Source organism: Copidosoma floridanum, unplaced genomic scaffold, assembly GCF_036245765.1.
Source record: "Copidosoma floridanum isolate Cflo_tuat_1 unplaced genomic scaffold, Cflo_Japanese_pri ptg000025l, whole genome shotgun sequence".
Taxonomy (NCBI): domain Eukaryota; kingdom Metazoa; phylum Arthropoda; class Insecta; order Hymenoptera; family Encyrtidae; genus Copidosoma; species Copidosoma floridanum.
This window is the reverse complement of record NW_028321902.1, coordinates 1669614-1688614: the sequence shown is the minus strand read 5'-3', so window position 1 is coordinate 1688614 and position 19001 is coordinate 1669614. Positions and strand designations below refer to the sequence as shown.

Sequence of the window (19001 nt, the reverse complement as noted above, 5' to 3'; positions counted from 1 at the left end):
GTACTGATATTAGACTTTCTAGGATTTTAATAATTTATTGTTGGTTATAAGATGCCAAGCAATAGTGTGAGTAAAACATGAGTTTGTGGTTGCGACCTTGAATTGACAATAATATGCTTGGAGATTTTGTTTTTCTATTGATTATCTTAAAGACGAGAAAATTTTGTCTAAAATTATAATTTGGTTTTTCCTAGAGCCACATAAAGAGGACCAACGTTGCACCTTAGTATAAAAATGAAAGAATGTAGTTAACACACACATAATGATTGTAAATAAATTTGATATGTTTAAATAACCACGAATTGGCAGATATTTTTGCAATGTTACTATGATAACAATAAGTCTAGATCATATTTTAACTTTTTGAATTAGTTGATAAGGCTCTAGCTGATTAATGAAGTTCAAATATTTTATTTTCCTACTTATTTAACATTGCCGGGATATAATGGAGCGGGGGGGAGAGCGTCTTTGTTCCAAGAGCAAACTTTAAACTTGAATATTTTGAAATTTTGATTAGCTGGGGCTGTAAAAAATGGGGACATTAGATTCAACGCGATTAAAACTATTACAAAGCACAGGTTTACGACACTAGAGCGCTAGAACCTCCTTAAAAAGTCTGTCTAAAGAGGTTTTTTCATAATTTTTGGAGCCCTTATTGTAAATCTTACATGAAATTTCTTGTGTGGACTATTAGTTCAATAAAAGTCTGCAAATCATGTTTTTTTTAAGTTTAAATTGTTTGCGTACATATAAGTTATATTTTCACTTACTTATAGATTCTTAGCATAGATGGTTGAACGAAGTCTATGACTTACCTAAAACAAAACAAAAACATCATAAATTAGATAATGTTATTAATAAACTAAAAACATAATATTAAACAATTTTTTGATTAGTTAAACTCGCTGCCAAGGTAAACAGTTAAATATTGTATGTTTTCATGTTTTTTTCAACAAACTTTTTAACAATATGAAATATTATGTGAAAATTTTTTCAATTTTTCTTTAAAAAAAAGGCTATAAATAACTCGAATTTAATAATTACTGGCGTATCTACTGCACGCTGTACGTTGAATATTGTGTTTTATACAGGGAGAAATCGTAAAACTAGTTTTTCGTGCATTGTAATTTGTCGTGGAAGCAAAATCAAAAAAAATAAAATAATGAGAGCCGGACTTTGATATTCGTAAAAGTCGTAATTACTTTTTCTTTTTTTTTTTTTTTAAATAAACAAATAAAACAAATGTTTAAACTGCAAAAAAACTACATCATAGCGAGTCATATTTAATGCAACCACGAAATCATCACAGTATCCAAGACTATCCTTGCCCTTCCAAACCCGCGGTGCAATTAATAATCCAAAAAGCCGAAATTCCCGACCCTAATCGACCGTATCCTCGAGCCTCCTCTTTAATTCAGAATTCAAAGGCTAGGTTACACCACCACCAGCAGCAGCAGCAGCAGCAGCAACACCGGCCAAATTGCAATTTAGAAGCCGAGGCTGTCATATTATAACAGCGGCGCATTAAGAACGCGAATAATAAACACGTGCCGCTCCGGCAAAGCCACGGAGATTTCGGGGGAAAGGGATAGCTCGCTCGTGCGATTCATTATCCATCGGCTACGCCTCTTCTCGTCTTTCCAGCTCCTCGTTGGTTGGTCGGCTTAGCGTCTTTTGCCTCCTGTACCTAAATGCGTCGCGTCCCTCGTAATATTAGGGATCAGCTGGATGCGAGTCCGTGTATACATATACATACGTAAATGGGCGTTTTAGCAGTGGGAGACATGAGATCTTTGGAAACGCAAATTACAAAATATGTTACGTGCATTTATTGTGGTCGTGACTTTGGTTTTACTCGAAAAGTTTAGGCAATAAACGAAATATTTACGAAAGTGCATTTTAGGGGTACTTTTCACTCTTTGAATCTTCAAACATGATAAATATTTATAAAATTTAATATTTCAATATCATCTAGAATTAAATAAATGAAATATCGATTATTTTCATCACTATGTGCAATTTTCGCTACAGAAGTGCATGATTCTTAAAGATATATTAAAAGTTTATTAATTGGCATTAAAAACCTAGAGGGTTTGTTGAAACCACCGCTTCACCGGCATCTGAGCATAAATTATGATTAATAAGTACCAATGAAATATTAAAAATCCTAGAGGCCATACGTGGTTCACTCAACTCCAAAAGTTTGTAACTATTTGATGTTCTTTGGAAAATATTTTCATTTTATTAATGATGTCAACATATACTGGAATGAGGACTAATTATTATTATTATTATTTTTTTTTTGGTACTGTTTTACTAACAAAAGCAGTAAAAAAGATGGTCAAGTGTTTGCTGCTGAAAGTAATTGGTTTTTGGCTTTTCATTTCGCACATGTACATCACACAATTCGCTAATGCGTATAAATTTAATTTAAATTTGCAATAAATATCCACGACTTTCGTAACGCGCAAAAATAAGCAACCAGCATCGGAATTTCAATACAAAAAGTAACCCCTGTGCGGCAAAATACGTGAAAATTTTAATTAATATCCCGGTATCAAATATGCGTGGGAGCAAAAAGCCGTAACGATCCATCTGAAATTCGCTCATGTGTGTGTGATAATACAACAACTCCGTGGAGAGCACGATCTGCCGTAGAAATCCCCCAGACGCACCAATTTTCAACATAATATTAAAAAAATACGAGTGCATCTAGTTACTAATTCCATGCGTATACACATTTATGTGGAAGCTATCGAAGGTACAATTAATTTACAAGCCAAATACAATGAATACAGTAATCGGGTCCAAACAAAGTACCTATAAGACACAACTTTTTTTGGAAAGCAGCGAGTCCATGCTCGCGGAACGGGACTATGTGCTCTGCGATTCACAGCGAAGTTACAGAGAAAGAGGATGACAACGACAGCAACGACGACGGTCCTTCTGGAGCAAAATTTCACGAAATTAGCATGGAATCCCCGAGAGATGTACGAGAAGTGGGGGGGGGGGAGATCTTATCAAAGGCTCGCGAACTATTGTGCCGAGCTCAGCGCTGTCTTGCTTGCCTCTCGTCTTATACCTTGTACTATACCGCTCCTCGTCATACCACAAATTTGGCAAAGCATTGGTTCTCGCGGGAGAAGGAGGAGCTAGAGTTTCGAGAAACAGAGAGAGAGAGAGAAGCAGGCTCGACTTGTTATTGGAAAAGGTAGTGGGAAAATGATTAGAGGCTACAGTGTTTGACTTCGTTATCCCAACGATTTGGGACACATAAAATTCGGCTCCTTATCTCCTTAGATTTTTGGTAGCAAGGAAGTTTGTTGTAGGTGGATGTGGCATATGTATAAAGGATTACTGTAGCTTTGATGATGTTCATGTTTTTGTCACTTGGCAATTTTTTATACTATTAAACGTAACGTTACCTTTCAAACATAGTATAATTTGTCTACTGTCAATTATTAGAATTACACAAGATACTTTGAATTGAAATAAATTATTTATCTGATGCAAGCATAACTTTTTTTTTTTAATTTTGGTTTGTTATTACGAACGTCCAGTATATAAAATCAGTTACCAAACGTCATTTTTTGCCAACTATACATAATTAGAAAGGTTCAAGTAGCACGACGATTTATCTATTGCTATATAAACAAACACGTCATGGAAAGAAAAGATTGATCCCTATCGTCAAGACCGTTACATAGTACAATGTTTTATTTTTGTATCAGCTGCAGCATTAGTGTAAAAAATATAGAATAGCATTTTATATCGATACCGGCACTTTCACGCTTTTGGAATCAGTTTTTGATACGTATGTAACTCAAAAATAATCTTATCTCTTGTGAGCAATAGAAAAGCAGTCATTCAAAACAATTTTTAATCATATACAGCAAGAGAGAAGGAGTAAGAGGCTATAGAAGAATATAACTTCCAACCGCGTTCATCTACTAAATTGCTAAAAATATAAAATACCTACATGCAAGCGACTCTAGTGAGGTAATGGTGTGATGAATAAAGCAAGAGCTCGCATTCGATGGTATAGAGAACGGCGACGAGGCGAAGTCATGGAAGGAGTATCTGCTACATACAATATATGTATATATAGGTCGGCTCACTCGAGGAAAGAGAGAGTAAGTATAAGTTTGCTCACTAATCCTGCAGTTTTCAACCGCATCAGTGGTTCAGTGGTAGAATGCTCGCCTGCCACGCGGGCGACCCGGGTTCGATTCCCGGCTGATGCAACCAGGCAGTTTTGCCTTTTTTTTCACTTTTGTTTCATTAAGTTTTTGCTATTTTTGTCGGATGTGTAAAGATAAAGTTTTTTTCCCCCTTCCCAATAACACCAACCAGGTTTATAGACAATGGAACCTAAAGGTCAATTCAGGTAAATATTTAACGGCTCTATTTCACAAACCATTACGATTTCTGGGAAAAAAGGTAAGAGGAGGCATACACAATTTCCAAATTGCAATGAAAGAAGAAAATAGTACCTATTTGGTTGAAAACTGTAAAATTATTAAATACCTAGGCATAAATTTAGATTGCCTATGAACGCTACATACTCACATAAATGACCAACTCCAAAAAGCAAGAAAAGCTTGTAAGGCTAATTCCAGATTTTTTTTAAATAAAAATATTTCCTCTAACCCGTCAAATTTAAATACTTACAAACAAATTCTTAAAATGATTGTTCTTAAAGTTGGGAATATGCATGTACCACGTGACATGGTGATATATATAAGACAATGAGAGGAAAAGTAGTACAGGCTTTATGGGAGAAATAAAGTTTTTGTTTTTTATCGTTGTGAAAAAGATGTTTAACACAAAAAGTTATTGGATTACATATTTTTAACATTGTAAGAGATAGGTTCTTATTTCTTTATGTGATGAAATCGTTTACTAAGGCGGAAAACAACTTATTAAACATACCAAGTACAGCTTAAGGTCGTACTATCAATACCGCACTAGTCAACTGAGAACTTAATCTTAATGGCAATGTGTTAGTATATCTATGTTCATTCTGTGTACAGATATGCTACCCGTGCTTAAACTCTTAATTTTATTTATTTACTGTAGCTCCCTTGTCAACATATATATATGTATATATATTCAGAATTTGACGGTCATATAACCTCAAGCGAACATGACTGACTGCAGCAGACGACCAACAAGGCTGTAATTTATACATATATCCCACAACGCTACGAAGTATACTTGGTACATAACCATCAAACTAATTTTTACTCTTTTTCTTCGCAAATATCTCGAGAAAATGTCGGATTACCCTTATTTTGCGCAACGGCATTGGAAAGAAGAAAGATTTTTCTACAAGTATGTTACAGTGCGACTTCAATGCAATTTCAATTCTTTGAGATAAATGCATGCGTAACTCATTGTCTAATGCTCTCCCATAAGACCCTATGTTCATTATAGAAACTTTAGGTTACAATTTTGCGAAATTTTGGCCGATTGTAGGTATAAATAAAAATATCATTGGATTCGGCGGATTAAAATCTATTTCATGGTATACGCCTTGTTTTGGTGCTTTTTGCAAAGGAGCTACCTTAATCGCTAATTAAAGATTTCACTGACACCTAATAAATGTTATGAAGTGACCAAATTGTAATATACCTTTTTTCGCATCTTCTTTGTAGACTTTTATCAATATCTTGTTGGTCAGTGTTGAGAAGTACTAAATGAATCACCTTGTTCCATAAGATTGTGTTAAATTGATGAGTACTAAAGTGTACATGATTTTCTTCCTATACACCCTAGGTCCACAAAAATTTGACTGGATTATTTTTGGGTACTTATAATCTCATCTATTTAATTTTATTAAAATCTTCTAGGTCAATCAATATATGACAGTACTACCTTAACCTAACATCAAGCAGCTTGCTACAGCTAAATTATAATTGCGAAAATGGTGTCTAATAATTTAACCTCTCAATGCACAGATAATTCTAATGTAACGACTGATGTGACATCGCTAGAAATTTTTGCAACCAATGTAAACTCATAACTAAATTATTTCTAAAAGCAAAAGACTCGACCTTTTCAAAAGTATCAATAACAATAATGATGACGTAGTTCTTGTTAGCGAAACTAAACTTAATAAAAAACACAAAATACAGTACGAAAATTACAGCGTTATGAGAACCGACAGACCAAATAGCAGTAGAGGTGGCAGAACGAACGTTTTTATTAAAAACACTATACTGTTTGAAACGGTCACGTTTCCATTCTCGCCAAACAATGCGATCCTCGAGTATACCATTTTGAAAATTTCTTTTGGTAATAACTTTAATTTATTTATTATTGCGCTCTATGCTAACAATGAACACAAAAAAATATTGACAAAAGAATTTTCAGATATTTTATACTCTCTCAAACTTCACTATAATAATAACTACTATAGTATGGCCGGGGATTTGAATGTCCGTAACAACTACTGGGAAGATTATTCCAACAATCAAAAAAGCTCTCTCCTAAGGAAATGGGATACAGCTGAAGGTTTGCGATTTAGAGCTAAAATCATCCCACCAGCTAACCCCACTTTTCCCAGTTCCGGACTACATCTTGACTACTGCATTATTGATAAAAAACTGAAAATATCCAACTTACTGGCAAACAAAATTGTAACCTTGGACTATAATAGCAACCACAGAGGGGCTTTCATCGACTTGGATCTAGCTCACAAAATATATTTACAAGATACAGTTGAAAATTTTCACTATATGATCAAAAAAATGAAATGGTGTGTGTTTTTCAGAAGATTAGAAAAAAATTACAATCTCAACTTTTCCCATGATGTTAACCTAACGAATAGTAAAATTGATTCTCATATTACGAATATTAGCACACTGCTCACTAATACAATCGAATCTACTGTTCCTAAATATAAACCAAATGACAATATATTAAACTGCGTTACAGCTAGGATTAATAAATTGCATAAATGAAAATCATATCTCATCATCACATTGAATAAGGAATACAAATCGTTTACTAGTCAAAGCATCGTTACTATTACAAATCCTAAATTTTTTGTCAACAAAATCAACACCATATTAAAAAACGAATACCAATCTAATTATACTAAATACTGGGACTAACTCATACAATCCATAGATCATACTAAATCCCATGTCTTCTTTCCTAAAATTAATTGTTACTTTTGACCTAAAGAACCTGCTCAGGTTGATAATATTTTACTAGAACCCGAAAGGACCAATCTTCTAGAACGTTGGAATCTTAGCACTGAAAAAATCCAAAAAATAGATGTATAATACACCTCTCTATACCATTATTGAGAATAAAGTCAACCACATGATAGCTGAATTCCAACAATGCGAGGCTAACTCCTCCACCATTACCATATTCAACGATTCCAACCCAGCTTACAATAAACCATACGTGGTTATATCACAAGGCTTAAATAAAGTCTTACACACATAAAATCCTATTAATATCAACAATTCGATTTTTTTTTATATTATGGCCGAAATAGTTGCCATCCGTCATAACCTGCCAAATAAAACATCATCGGCACTAGATAACATCCCGCCAAATATTCTCAAGCACCTTTCACTACATGTCATTAAGGCCCTTACTATCATATTTAACAATTGCCTTAATAATACATACTACCCCGATTATTGGAAAAAGGCCAAAGTCTTACCTCCCCTCCAAAAGATAAACTGCCAGAGAATATTTCGAGCCACCATCCAATCAGTTTAACCTCAGCCATTAGCAAGGTCGACGAAATGGTAATCAACTTCTCTCTTAAACATTACGCTAAAACCTTTAATATCATACATGATTACCAATTTGGCTTCAGTCACAGCCTTTCTACCACTCACGCAATTTATAAGGTGACCAGTAAAATAAACAAACACCTGTTAGTCAGTGAAACAGTAGGTGCCTGCCTGATAGACCTTGAAAAAGCCTTCGACACAGTCTGGATAACTGGCTTGCGCTATATTCTACAAAAGCTTAAATTCCTAACCGACTTTATTTATTTGGTATGGAACATGACGCAAAATAGAAAATTCGTCACTTGAAATGGCTTAATAACTTCCCAAATATCTGTCACTATCAAAGGAGGTTTTCCCTAACTGCTGGAACAAAGCCTTACCTCTTCTAAAAAAAATATATAGCATCTGATAACATAACAAGTCACCGACCCATTATCTTGACCCCTGTGGTTAGCAAAGTTTTTGAAGCAGTAGTCAACTACTTACTCCAGCACTATTTGTAATCTCTTAGAGCCATATTTATATAGATTGTGTTTGGCTTAATGGGCTACTGATTATACTACAGAAATTAAAATTTTCAAAAGACCTCTCACAATTAATCTAAAGTATGACTCAACAAAGAAAATTTGTAACCTGGGATGGTAATATCCTCTCCAGTTATACCATTGACCTAATTAAAGGACTTGTAACTGTACAAGTTGCTTTATGCAGAAAAAAAAGATGAACACTATTTAGAAAAAAGGTAATTTATTCGATTAAGCAAGGATTAACTGATAGTTTATAGTAAGGCTTCCATCGCAAAAGTGACATTTTTGCTCTCCTTCATTTTAAACCACAAAACAAGTTGCCATGATAACGACTACTGAAAAATAGAATAATAACGCTTATGTTCGAATGTCTCGTGATGACCGTCCACGAGAGGTAAAGGAATCTCCTTTTCACCCTGACCCCTCTCGTCCCGTAAATTCACCGACAGAATACTTCTGTAATGTCATCGGCTCTAAACGACACCTCCTCTTCCATCGTCAGGCACGCAAACATCGATACAACAATTGTATCAACGACTGCTATGCTTGAGACATTCGTCGAAGCACCTCCTGTCCCAGAAAAAAGATTTAAAAAATTGAACACTCTCTTATCAAAGAGAAGGAGAGAAAAAATGTACAATTAGTTGCTTAGATCAGCCGAATAGAATCACCCTGTCCGGAATATGACTAATGGAGGGAACTGTAAATTCCCTACTATTATTAATTATATACACTCACACAATCCCTAATCTCTTCAATCTACACAATAAAAATGATACTCAGCCGCCTACACGGATGACTTGATAACTTTGGCAAGTTATATTCCTCCAGTAAGAGTTCGAAACTCGCTTAAGTCCTTTACCAATAACATTAACCAGGTTTATAGACAATGGAATCTAAAAGCCAATCCAAGTAAATGTTTAACGGTTCTGTTTTACAAACCATTACGATTTCTTGAGAAATAAGTAAGAAAAAACATACATAATTTTCTAATTTGCAATAAAAAAATAGTAAAATCAACAATCTTGTTAGCCTTCATAAGCAGGCTAATTGTGATAAAAGCTCCTTCTCGCTCAAACAGAGCAGAACGATTTCACTATTTATGGCAGTAAAATCGATGATTTTAAGGAAATTGTCACCATACTTAAAAATAAAAAGATCGAATTTGTTACCTTTACGCCTAAAAACGAAAACCCTAAGAACCTTGTTCTCAAAAGTATTGCGGGAGACTTCTTTACTTTAGACATTAAAAACAAAATACGCGAACTTAATATTCCGAAAATTAAAATTGACAAAGTATCTAAAATTTCTGTTAACAAAGGCACTAAGCTAAAGAAATTTTCAATCCTCCCATGATAGTCTCTCACATTACCTCACCAAATAAATCGCTTGTTTACCAAAGAATCCGTCGAGAGCCTCCTAAGAAAAAAATCTTTTTTAATGCAATAAATGCCACTGTATAATACGACACTCCAGCGCTAACTGCGCTCTCAGTTTTCGATGCGTCAAATGTGGTAAAAGTTACGAGCCAGGCAATTGCTTAATTCCGAATGACACTGCAGATAAAAGTCTACTCCTTTCCATAAATTGTAAAAATACTGGCCACCCGTCCTCATGTAGAAGTTGTCCTCTTTTTTAATTTTGCTAAAATAATTAAATCTAACCATTAAGTCGTTAAACAATACGATCAGTCATCAGGTTTAAACGAAATATAATCTTTAGTAGACCACGCTAATAAAAAAAAAATGGCAGCAACGACGCACCATGGTATTGATATAACTCTAATAGTTTCCCCGAACTCAATATCGTAAAAAATGCATTGAATGATTCAGATAATTAAGCCAATCCTTTTTTACTCAGCTTACAGCGCCCAAGTGATCCTATGCATTCAGGTTATAATACAAATAACTTTGGTATGAAATTTTTTCCATCACGCATTGAGCAGCAAATAGATAAATCAATAAATAATAAACTAAATCAAATTAACATATCTATAGACCAGAACCCCCAATTAATTTAATATTTGTACAATAAGTTACAACTAAACTATGTTTGCGAAGATGGCTTTGAATAATCTAGATTCCCATGATACAGCTATTGATAATGTCACTACCGAAATGACGTCACCTTAAATTTTTGCTGTTAATGTCAACTCACTTGTTTTTAACAGAAAAAGATTCGACCTTTTGCCCCACACACCATACACCATCGCTCTTAACACGACAGGGGCAAGAAAAAGAATTTTGGAAATTTCTCCTACAGAGCTGCTCAACACACCAACAAAGCGCAAAGCAGAAAGTGTCGGAAATCCTGTCAATACGGAATGGCAAGAGTCGAGAAAGTACACTCGCTCTCCCTCAAAAAATAACTCACAACAATCATTCAGCATACAAACATCCAACCGTTTTTTGGATTTGCTAGACAAAGATACGGACGATGAAGATTATGAGCAGCTCTCGTCGCTCAAACGGATGCATCAACCTTCGCCCGCACAAGGGCAACGCCATGAAACTCCTACAACAACAGCAGCCATTAAGCAGCGTTCAAGGGTAAACAACAGCTTCCTCCCCGCAACCAACAACAATATCGCTCTCTATCCCAGCGTCGGAACCCTGAATTCCAAGAAAGCACAGTGGCAGCAGTCGCGTCATCACTCAACGAACAAGAGGCGCAGCATAATTTCAAAACAACAAAAGCCAATCGCATGAAAGGTCGCCCCCCTCCGATTTTTGTAAGTAATTATAAAATTGAAAATCTTGTAAGCCTACTGAAGCAGGCGAATTTTGATAAAAATGTACTCTCGCTTAAAAAAACCGAGCAAAACGGTTGCACAATCTTCATTACTAAAATCGATATTTTTAAAAAAACCGTCAATATTCTAGAAGAAAATGAAATAGAGTTGTTTACTTTTACGTCGAAAAATGAAAAACCCAAGAATCTCGTTCTTAAAGGTATTGCGGGGGACCTCTCTACCGCTGATATAAAAAACGAAATACGTGATTTAAAGATTTCCTCAGCAGTACCTTCGCAATACCTCACTAAAATAAAATCGCTCGCATATCAGAGAGTACGTTGTGAGCCTCTTGAGAAGAAAGTGCTATTCCGATGCACCAACTGTCAGCGCATAGGACACTCTAGTGCTAACTGCGCTCTCAGGTTAAGGTGTGTCAAGTGCGGAAAAAATCATGAGACAGGCGATTGCCTAATCTCAAAAGATGCTGCAGATAAAATACTGGACATCCAGCCTCATATAAAGGCTGCTCATTTCTTTAATTTTCAAAAACTGTAAAAACAAGCCAACCAACACACTGTAAACCGAGATAAGCAGTCAACGCGATTAAATGAAATTGAACCTTTTCTACATCAAGTGCCTAAAAGAAATGGCAGCAATGAAGCTCTACGGTATTTACATAACCCTAGAAACTTTCCAAAATTAAACTTTAAAAAAAATGCATAGAACAATGCTGGTAATCTAGTCGACCCTTTTTCATTTAATTCTCAGAACCCAAGTGATCCTATGCGCTCTAGTCAGAATGCAAATAATTTTAATAGGAATTTTTTGTATCTCGCGTTGAACAACAAATTAACAAGTCAATAAATAACAAACAAAGCCAAATACAAATGTCCATAGAACAGAATTCTCAATAAATCGAATACTTATATAATAAGCTACAGCTAAATTACAATTGCAAAAATGGCATCTAATAATTTAACCTCTTAAGGCACAGATAATTCTTATGTAACGACTAATGTTACTTCTCTAAAAATTTTTGCAATAAACGTTGACTCAATTGTTTCTAACAGCAAAAGATTTAATCTTTTTAACTATATTAATAACAATAATTACGACGTAGTTCTTGTTAACGAAACTAAACTGAATAAGAAACACAAAATTAAGTACAAAAATTACAGCGTTATAAACACCGACAAACTGAATAGCAGTAGTGGTGGTGGAACGGACATTTTTATTAAAAACACTATACTGTTTGAAACGGTCACGTTTCCATTCTCGCCAAACAATTCGATCCTCGAGTATACCATTTTAAATATTTTTTTGGTAATACCTTTAATTTATTTATTATTGCGCTCTATGCTAACAATGAACACAAAAATATTTACAAAAGAATTTTCAGATATTTTAAACTCTCTCAAACTTCACCATAATAATAACTACTATAGTATGGCCGGGGATTTGAATGTCCGAAACAACTACTGGGAAGATTATTCCAACAATCTAAATAGCTCTCTCCTGAAAAATGGGATACATCTGAAGGTTTGCGATTTAGAGCTAAAATCAACCCACCAGCTTACCCAACTTTTTTCAGTTCCAGATTACATTTTGACTACTGCATTATTGATGAAAAACTGAAAATATCCAACTTACTGGCAAACAAAATTGTAACCTTGGACTATAATAGCAACCACAGAGGGGCTTTCATCGACTTGGATCTAGCTCACAAAATATATTTACAAGATACAGTTGAAAATTTTCACTATATGATCAAAAAAATGAAATGGTGTGTGCTTTTCAAAAAATTAGAAAAAAATTACAATTTTAACTTTTCCCATGATGTTAACCTAACGAATAGTAAAATTGATTCTCATATTACGAATATTAGCACACTGCTCACTAATACAATCGAATCTACTGTTCCTAAATGTAAACCAAATGACAATATATTGAACTGCGTTACAGCTAGGATTAAAAAATTGCATAAATGAAAATCATATCTCATCATCACATTGAATAAGGAATACAAATCGTTTACTAATCAAAGCATTGTTACTATTACAAATCTTACATTTTTTATCAACAAAATCAACACCACATTAGAAAGCGAATACCAATCTAGTTATACTAAATACTGGGACTAACTCATACAATCCATAGATCATACTAAATCCCATGTCTTCTTTCCTAAAATTAATCGTTACTTTTGACCTAAAGAACCTGCTCAGGTTGATAATATTTTACTAGAACCCGAAAGAACCAATCTTCTAGAACGTTGCAATCTTAGCACTGAAAAAATCCCAAAAATAGATGTATAATACACCTCTCTATACCATTATTGAGAATAAAGTCAACCATATGATAGCTGAATTCCAACAATGCGAGGCTAACTCCTCCACCATTACCATATTCAACGATTCCAACCCAGCTTACAATAAACCATACGTGGTTATATCACAAGGCTTAAATAAAGTCTTACACACATAAAATCCCATTTATATCAACAATCAAACAATAAAACATCATCGGCACTAGGTAACATACCGCCAATTGTTCTTAAGCAATTTTCACTAAACGTCATTAAGGCCCTTGCTATCGTATTCAACAATTGCCTTGATAATAGATACTACCCTAATTATTGAAAAAAGGCTAAAGTATTAACCCTTCTTAAAAAAGGTAAATCGCCAGAGAATATTTCGAGCCACCGTCCAATTAGTTTAACCCGAGCTATGAACAAGGTTTACGGGTTATATTAACAAGGTTTCTCAAATGCATCAATAACAATAATTACGACGTAGTTCTTGTTAACGAAACTAAACAAAATAAGAAACACAAAATTTAGTACAAAAATTACAGCGTTAGAAACACCAACAAACTGAATAGTAGTAGTGGTGGCGGAACGGACATTTTTATTAAAAACACTATACTGTTTGAAACGGTCACGTTTCCATTTTCGCCAAAGAATTTGATCCTCGAGTATACCATTTAAAAAATTTTTTTTGGTAACAACTTTTATTTATTCATTATTGCGCTCTATGCTAACAATGAACACAAAAAAATATTTACAAAAGAATTTTCAGATATTTTAAGCTCTCTCAAACTTCACCATAATAATAACTACTGTATTATGGCAGGGGATTTGAATGCCCGTAACAGCTACTGGGGAGATTATTCTGACAATCTAAATAGCTCTCCCGTAAGAAAATGGGATACATCTAAAGGTTTGCGATTTAGAGCCAAAATCTCTCCTCCAGCTATCCCCACCTTTCTTATTTCCGGTTCATATCTTGCCTACTGCATTATTGATGATAGACTCAATTTATCCAACTTATTGACATACAAAATTGTAACCATGGATTAAAACAGCAATCATAGAGGCTTTATCATGAGGGCAATCTTTTTGTCCTCACGCAGAAAAAAAGTAATAACAGTGCAACCAAAAAAAAACGTCTTGGAAGGATGTCGATTAGTTGACATAAAATATTTTGCTTGTCATTTGAAGTGCTCTGGCTGTAATTGTGTATTAGATCCATCAAAAAGTGAGAAAGAACATCTCTCTGGACTTATAAGTACTTACATAGTTAAGTCTGAACAATGTGATTTATTGAATCATGTAAAATCAATGGTAAAAAAGTGATATCAACAGATTAGTTGTTCTTGGTAAGTATTGAATATAAAATTTGTATAACAAATATCTGACAAAGGCTTGTTACTTATAAACCACTTAATCTCTCTCTTTCTATGAATATATTTTGAAATTGATTTTCACCTATCTACTTCTACTCAGGTGCAGTTTATTCTGGTACGGGATACAATTTTAATGTAAAAAATTTTGGCTTGAGTAAATGTACCAGGAATGACTTTAAAAATGTACAAAGCTTAGGAAGAGAAGGTTGAAAGATCTATCGAGCAAACAGCCAAAAAAAGCTGTTAGTGAGCAGTCCATGAAAAAATAAATTTAGTTCTAAGTAGCGTCAAAAAAAATTCACAACTTTTTTAAGGATCTCAGACTAATGTTTCAGCAATCGTGTTAATTTTTTTTTCTTTTTTAATACGTAGACGTTTTTGAAATTAATTTTTTAACGGTAAAACTATACCATCTATTTTTTAGTGCGAGTTCTTGAATAAATTATTTAAATTTATTATTAGTTTTTATGTGATTATTTGTGATTAATTTTTTTTTCGTGTGCTTTTAAAATAAAGGTATGATTAATTTTTTTTTAATTGATTTTTTGTGGCTGTGAAACCTTTTTAAATAATACAATATTAATATAATATACAAACTTACATCTCACTATATACACATTTTTTTCATTATTTACATAGTTGTTATTGTTACTTCGATTCTAATGTTTATTCCATTTTTCCATAGACTTGAATCCATTTCTCAAGATGTCTTTTCTCATACAAACATTCTAAAATCCACATCAAATATAATTGATACGACTCCTGAATTTGACTCGGCACTTGGAGAAATAATCAATATAATAGTTTCTTATGACATGGGATGGAGTAAATGAGGAACAGGACACAGTTATGACAGTCTCAATAGATATGCAACTATAATTGAATTTTTATCTGGTAAAGTTTTTAGTTACACAACTAGAAATCGAAAATATAAGCAATGTGATCTTGGTAAGGATAAAGAGAGTCATAATTGTCGCAAAAATTTTTGCGGGTGTGCTAAGTCCATGGAAGCAGATGCTGGGAATTACCTTATAAACATCAACGCTATTTTGCAAGAAGCAAAAGTAAATATTAGTGTTCTTGTGGGTGATGATGACAGTAGTACTGTTGCTTTAGTTCTTCAAAACAGTAAAAATATTGTTTGTTAGCTGTTAGATAAAAATCACCTTGTGAAGAATTTTGGAAAAAAATTTTATGCTCTATCAAATACTTATAAGGAACTTCAAAATAAAGGAGTGATAAATCATATAAAAAGATGCTTTTCATACAGTACAGCTAAAAATAAAGGCAAGTCTGAGAAACTATCATCAATCTTTCGTGGTATTCCAGATCACTTGTATGAAGAACATGGTAATTGCAAAAATTGTCGTACACGGCAAGACAGTGATGAATCTCAAAAAGTAAAACTTGAAAATGTAGAGCTGTGAGTAAAGCTGCAGGAACTTTTTAATAAATACGCCAACAATGCTTACAAATTTTCAGTTTCAGCATCTAGCCAGGCCAATCAGAGTGTAAATAATATTATTACTCACAAAACTCCAAAAAATGTTTGTCTGAGCAGAAGCGCATCTGCTGATTATCGCGTTGCCAGTGTGGTTTGCAACAAAAATGATTTAGAAAAAGCTCTTGTGGACATTAAACGAAATTTTAATTAATCACCGGGTAAATTTACAATTACCCATAATTTACAGAGTGGTAACGAAAGAAAACAACGAGCTTTAAAAGCTGTACTTCAAGAGAAAAAAACGAAGGCTTTAATTAATTCACGATAAAGAAAAGTTGTGAAAGAATCACGGGAAGAACAACTAATCTATAATTTCTGAATTCACGTTATCTTTTATTACTAAAAAAGAAAATAAAACAAGTTTCTTGTTAAGTCAGCACAAAATCATACCATGAAAAAGAAAAGGTGGAATACAAGCGCAGAAGAAAAAAGAGTCAAGACAGGCAATTCTCACGAGACAAGAGAAAGAAAGACAAAGGTTCGGACGTCCATGTCATCGTCATTTTTGTAGCCTGAAGCGTCACAGCAGTAGCAGTAACGAGGCCGAGCTTCGAACACGTATAATGAAATTCTTGGGGTTTCCCAAGCTCCCAAGAATCCCTGCACCTCTCGTTCTCACACCACGCAATTAACTCGATAGTCACGTGATATACTCTGAAAATTGATATACAGACATGCAAGAGAGATAGAGAGATAGTGTGGACCATACATCTATATTTAGAGAAATGAAGAGAGTCGAGGAGTTTATTAGATCGGATGGACGGGATAAGAGTCAGCTCATGCTTGTATATTGATTTTCTTATTTTTTCTTTCATTTAACACACCCTGTCTCGGTTACTACACTACTGCATTGTCTAAGTGGAAAAAAATTCTTACAAAATATTCATTTAAACTTCCTAAAAGTAAGGTGATACGTATGTGCTCCTTTAAAAAAATAATTTATGATGGTCAACCATTGTATGAATAGCCTAATAATGTACAAGAGAATGTATACTATCCTAAGAGTCGGTAAATTTTTATCTTTTAAAATTTACTTGGGGAAGATTTAAAGTTCTGAAACAGTACCATGAAAAAAAGGCCCCCAAAACTCAGACAGGTGTAACTGACTTCCGATCACAAGCATCCAAGATGTGTCACTTTTCCAATCGCAAAGTCAACGAATGTACTGTACACGTTTGTACTAGTACCAGTAGCATAGAAATCCGAGAAAACAGCCCAGGCTGACTATCGAAAACGAACGAACAAACTGCTGGCAGCACCAGCCAGCCAGCCAGAGGCGCTGCAACCTTCTCCTCCTCCTCATCCGCCAATAAATTTCGCGGCCCGCCGAGGCATCGATCACCAATGTTCTATTTTGCTCATTGGTGTTTTTGCCGGCAGGCAGGCAGTAGCGGCGACGCGCATTCGATTCAATTCGAGAATGCGGCCCAGCCGATATATCTTCCGAGGTGTCATGCGCCTCTCGCCCTCACCCTCACGTAAATGAATGCCAGCCCTTGCCGAGGCCCGCTGCCAAGAATCCCCCTTCTCATCCTCTCGTTCAGGGTCCCCTTTGAAAACTCCGCGCGCGTTTCTACGCCCACCACCACCACTGAATATCTCTTTCTTTCTTTCCTCCAAAGTTTGTTTCGTTTGAGGTCTGTTCGTTCCCTCCTCTCTCTCTCCCTCGCTCTTTTACAGCAAAGCCTAAACCAGAGATGCAGTCTCGGGTATCCCGATGCCCCTACATCGATAGTTCGACACTTCTTCCGGCCTCTTCTCCTCCTTATCCCTTCTCTTATCTCGGCGTGTTTTTCTGCCTCAACCTCTGCTTCCTCTCGGTGGTTGGAGGTTTTTGCTATGTTATTCTCGTGGTAAAATCAGAGTCCTCGTATATACTTTTTCAAAATTGTAAGAATGAGGATTCACATTACCAATGGATTTATAGTTCACGTACCACTTTTCGAAAGTAAAATTTATCTAGAAGTACGCATGTCAGAACCAGTTTGCACTCTTTTGGAACATCAACCACGAGTAAAGAAAGTAATAACAATTGCATTTGTAATATCTCAGATGATGGAAACGACTGAGCTCAAATACTTTTTTCTCAAGTATTTTTTTGCTTCTAACCAACAGACTCGATAAAGATCAAACATTGGGGATCAGAAACAGTGATATGCCCAGGAGGTGTTTTTTTGGCTCATTGTTCATTCGTGGATCTTTCCATGCAAACGGTTTTTATTTTTCTTCCTAAATGGTTTACAGATTTCTTTATTTGATCCACAACACATAGAGGATACTTTGATTATTCTATTTCAAGATAGAAAGTGTTTTATTGGTACTCGACGTTTTAGTTATGCAAATCCGAGTCATTATTAGTTAGCTGGAATTAATTTAGAAAATGACCAAAAACAGCCCAACTTAATCATTAGATAGAAGATCCGTACATCTCTATAATTTACTATTCATCCAGCTAATCAGGTTTTAACAGTCTTCACTGAGAGATACTTTTAAAAATCCCTGGTGCCTCACTTCCAATCTTCAATCGACTCACATCTGATTAACGCAAATTATGTATTCCTTCCTGTCCTTCCTACCTCTTTCTCGTTTTTCATCCTTCTCACCCCACTAACCATTAAATAAAGTTCATCATCGGAATCCTCATTTCATTTTAATTTACTCTTGGGCTAGGTAGTAACTTTGAATCGTCGTACATCTATTTCATCCCACACTTGTAGCTACGACTGCAAAATTTGACCCTGAAAAAATTGGCTGTATAGTCAAACGATTTCAACTAGCATACCACCAAAATA

At 34.8% G+C, this 19001-nt stretch overlaps 1 protein-coding gene and 1 non-coding gene across 2 annotated transcripts in view; one reads left to right on the top strand and one right to left on the bottom strand.

Moving 5' to 3' along the window:
* bru3 (CUGBP Elav-like family member bruno 3) overlaps window positions 1-19001 on the bottom strand; it is an 825259-nt gene that overhangs the window by 651055 nt on the left and 155203 nt on the right. The window lies entirely within an intron of this gene.
* On the top strand, window positions 4174-4244 carry TRNAG-GCC (transfer RNA glycine (anticodon GCC)). Its single transcript has one exon. It is a non-coding gene; the product is annotated as a tRNA-Gly (tRNA).